Consider the following 4,857-nt stretch of genomic DNA (forward strand, 5'->3'; position numbering starts at 1 on the left):
ACAGAATAGCTAACTGAATCTTACTCTAGAGTCACTCTCTAAGTATGTTCTCAGTGTCACAGAATAGCTAACTGAATCTTACTCTAGAGTCACTCTCTAAGTATGTTCTCAGTGTCACAGAATAGCTAGCTGAATCTGACTCTAGAGTCACTTTCTAAGTATGTTCTCAGTGTCACAGAATAGCTAGTTGAATCTTACTCTAAAGTCACTCTCTAAGTATGTTATTAGTGTCACAGAATAGTTAGCTGAATCTAACTCTAGAGTCACTCTCTAAGTATGTTATTAGTGTCACAGAATAGTTAGCTGAATCTAACTCTAGAGTCACTCTCTAAGTATGTTCTCAGTGTCACAGATTAGCTAGTTGAATCTTAATCTAGAGTCACTCTCTAAGTATGTTATTAGTGTCACAGAATAGTTAGCTGAATCTAACTCTAGTGTCACTCTCTAAGTATGTTATTAGTGTCACAGGTTAGCTAGTTGAATCTTATTCTAGAGTCACTCTCTAAGTATGTTCTCAGTGTCACAGGTTAGCTAGTTGAATCTGACTCTAGAGTCACTCTCTAAGTATGTTCTCAGTGTCACAGATTATCTAGTTGAATCTTATTCTAGAGTCACTCTCTAAGTATGTTCTCAGTGTCACAGGTTAGCTAGTTGAATCTTATTTTAGAGTCACTCTCTAAGTATGTTCTCAGTGTCACAGAATAGTTAGCTGAATCTTATCTAGAGTCACTCTCTAAGTATGTTCTCAGTGTCACAGATTATCTAGTTGAATCTTATTCTAGAGTCACTCTCTAAGTATGTTCTCAGTGTCACAGGTTAGCTAGTTGAATCTTCTACAACCATTTGTTTTAATTGATCGTAATCTTGCTCAGTGATGTTTTTTTTTACGTGGTAACTTAACATTTCCCTTTGTTTTCCAAGCTCGTGCGTGACCTTGATCCACTTTCAGATGCTGATCTGTCTAATTTCTCTAGAAATTAACACATTGTTCCTCAGTTGGAAGGTTTAAGATGGAATTGAGGAGCAGCACGTAGTAACAAATATGACGAGGCTATTTATATGTGTTGTGATAGGATCATTTTTCTGTAAGTTTGATTGATTTCTAGGTTTATATTGCACTACAATAGAGACACACGTGTCTGTTTTGAACCTGGTATTACTGAGGTTCTGTGGTATTCTAAGCTGCACTGATTTACCTTTTCGGACAGTAGCTACAAATAACAGGCGGAGCGACCAAGAACTGAGTTGATTCCTGTACTTGGGTTGAAGAGAGACTGGGTATAGCGTGCGTGACATAATTTAAAGCAATCTTTATTCATTAAAAAAAATTATAAGTAACGAATGGACAGCACTTATAGTGAAGGTTTGAGAATATTGAGTAATTATTCTGGAAAGATTCTGTTATTTTTTCATCCAATTAAATGAACATAGCATTGTATACAGAATTCTGTAATGTTGTCTCTGTGGCTAAATACCCAGGTTACCGTTAGTCGTTCCAATATAAAAAAATTAAACTCCAGATATCAGCTCACCTTGCAGAAGGAAATAATGGTCTTTTCCGTTTGGTGCGCACCAAGAGATCGTTTTGAAAAATAACACCATTAATGCAATAAAATAAAATAATTAATAATAAAACATTATATGATATTTATTTAGCGAATTCTGCGATATTAAACAATATATTTTTTGAACAAATCTTTATTCTTGTTTCTGTTTCTCCATATAGATTCACAAAGATAAGATTCAAGCATTTGGCGATGAGTTCCGCGTTAACTGTACTGTTGGTGGACACCATACGGAAAAGATCCGAAAATATCACTGTCCACTTTACGTAGTATTCTTCTTTGCAGCAATCTTTCCGATGAGAAAGTTCACGTGACATCATAAGGGAATGACCCAGAACAATAGTTAGCTAAAAGCAAAAGGAATTTAGCCATATTCGTTTCCTTGATCAACGTTCCAATGTCAAAATTACACAAATGTGTGAACAATTGTTGGAAAACATGAAACATAGTTTACATTTACATCCCATAGTTGTAAACACATTTCTAGTAGATAACATCTGTGAGGTTTTGCTCTCTTACAAACTGTACTGGAACGAAGTTTGTATTCCGTTTCCTGTAGAAACTTCACTCTAGTTAAACTTCACTTTTCAGTAATGAAGTAAAATAAATAAGTAATGTAAGGAACTAAAAATCAGACAGAAAAGAAAGTGTAAATATGTCAGTAAAATCCATTACCTTCAGGTTATGGAGTTGCCAAATAACCCTCAGTGGTTGAATCACACTTCAAACAACAGTTTACATTGTCACCACAATACAACAAACTCTAAGGTACGTTACTATAGAGATAACCCATTATGTGTGTGTGTTACCATCCATCATACAGAGTTGGCTTGCTCGATTTACCATAGTTTTTGGTGTGGTAACTGGAAACTGTCCGACGGTGTATATGGGCTATCTTTGTTTTAGGATTTTTACTCTAAAACAGAGCACATTTCCACGATTTTATAGGCATTTGGTTTCGAGTTTAAAGATACAAGTACTTCATCAGTTAAATTAGTCAATTATTACCTTCTATAGCAGGGTATGTAATTAGTATCTAATGAGGACACTAGGGATTTCATAACAAAATAAAGAAGAAAGGGGGACATTATCTAATATCTGCATATAGTTTTTGTTGTATTAACGATAACCCATAGCTAGTGATGTATAAAAATGAGAAATTCTGTAGCAAAGTGAACAGAAAACAGCTAAAATGGGAAAGAAAAAAAAATATCAAATAAAAACAACGTTTAGTATCATCAAGTACTTAGCACAACTAAACACGACAATTAAATACATCCATTAATGACGTCACAAACATAACCTTGAGCTGACATAAGTATAAACCTACTCCTTGTGTTTTATTTATTAAAGCTCTGTATTCCTTTATTAAAATGGCTTCTTTTATTTTACGTTTATTGATATTAGGTTCTCGACAAATAATTTTAACAATTGTATTTTCACTGCAATGTTCTTTATCTTTAAAATGTTGGTAGATTGTGACGGTCCATGTTCTACTATACTACCACTTAAACTCCTACCAACCACCCCTATATAGAGAGTATTACAGTCCGTTCATTATACACTGTAAACTACTTCTTTCTCGTAGCTCAAGAGTCGGCGGTGGGTGGTGTTGACTAGCTGCTTTCCCTCTAATCTATCACAGCTGAATTAGAGATGGCAGATAGCCCTCGTGTAGAAAAAAAGACAAGATGACAACGTTTCGACAGGTTCATCATAAAACACGTGTCGAAACGTTATAACTATCTTTTTCTTGCTTTTCATCTTCCCGTTTTATAAGTTTATTTACATTTTGTAAAGTACACTTTTATCTCGTAACGTTGCGTCGATTATTTCCCCACAAGACAGCTTCATCCAAAGAATAAACAATTTTTTTCTAAATAAATGAGACTAATTCAAATCTTTTCATGTATACAGCTTGTCGTATTTAGCCTTTTTTTCTTCTCTCTAGATACTTTGAGCTCACGAAATTCCTGTTAATGTTTTACAAAAATTATGCCCCCCAGTGGCACAGCGGGATGTCTGCGGACTTATAACGCTAGAAACCGGGTTTCGATACCCGTGGTGGGCAGAGCACAGATAGCCCATTGTGTAGCTTTGTGCAAACAAACAAAAATTATTTAGTTTCGAACATCACTGTGATTTTCTTTGCTTCCGTTAATGTTAGTTAATTCTCTAAGTTTAGATTCTATGACGCTAAAAACTGGGTTTCCATACTAATGGTTGGCACAACACAGGTGTGTAGCTTTGGCTTAACAACAAGCCAAAAATTTGGATTCACATTCCACAGTGTCTACAAAACGCAGAAACCTAAACCTAACGTAGTTTTTAGGTGAATTGAAACATAAAACAAACTTTTAAGGTTACTTTCATATATCTTCATGATTGTTACAATGTCAGAGTTTCTTGAAGCTTTCAGTTCCACATAAAACCGGTTTGTTTTGTTCGTGGCCTAGAATTGTAAGTAGCACATCAGATTCCCCTCCCCCTTTCTACTCAAGCTTTTGAATGTAGAAAATTCCTGTATATATAACGGATGGCCAAAAAGGGCCTTTCCTCATAGTTATCCTTGGTACAAATGTTTGTTCACACCGCAAAAAAATATAAAACCTGCTGGTAAAATGTTTCGAATCTTTACTGTGTTTTAATTATAAGTTATTAGATGGGGAAAGAAATGCTGGATTGTAGTTTCTTTTTTTTTAAGCCAGGGGCGTAGCCAACATTACATAGAGGATGGGGATTTCCCCCTAAAAAATGCATATTTTCTTCTGCACAGTTAATCTAAGTGATTTACTTTCAAGTTAAATGTTTATTTAAAAATATATCAGCAGATAATGGCTTTCTCATACTTTTTTTGAAATATTGGGTGATCGTTTGACCTTCTTGGTTTGAACCTTCGGTGGCTCAGCGATAAGTCTGCGAAATTATGGCGGTTAAAATCGGGTTTTGATAACCGCTGTGGGCAGAGAAGAGATAGCCCATGGTATTGTTTTTGTTTGAGGCACCAGTTCATTAGTGGATATTTGAATAGTTAAATGATATTATCCAAACATTTTTGTTTGCTTGTTTTATTTCACGCAAGGCTACTCCAAGGATATCTGCGCTAGCCGTCCATAATTTAGTTGATTGTTTGTTTGTTTGTTTTGGAATTTCGCGCAAAGCTACACGAGGGCTATCTGCGCTAGCCGTCCATAATTTAGTTGATTGTTTGTTTGTTTGTTTTGGAATTTCGCGCAAAGCTACACGAGGGCTATCTGCGCTAGCCGTCCATAATTTAGTTGATTGTTTGTTT

At 35.3% G+C, this 4,857-nt stretch overlaps 1 protein-coding gene across 2 annotated transcripts in view; it reads left to right on the forward strand.

Annotated features, from left to right (window-relative positions):
* LOC106472855 overlaps positions 1–4,857 on the forward strand; it is a 24,446-nt gene that overhangs the window by 8,305 nt on the left and 11,284 nt on the right. The window lies entirely within an intron of this gene.

The sequence above is a fragment of the Limulus polyphemus genome, unplaced genomic scaffold (assembly GCF_000517525.1).
Source record: "Limulus polyphemus unplaced genomic scaffold, Limulus_polyphemus-2.1.2 Scaffold5668, whole genome shotgun sequence".
NCBI classification, from domain to species: Eukaryota; Metazoa; Arthropoda; class Merostomata; order Xiphosura; family Limulidae; genus Limulus; species Limulus polyphemus.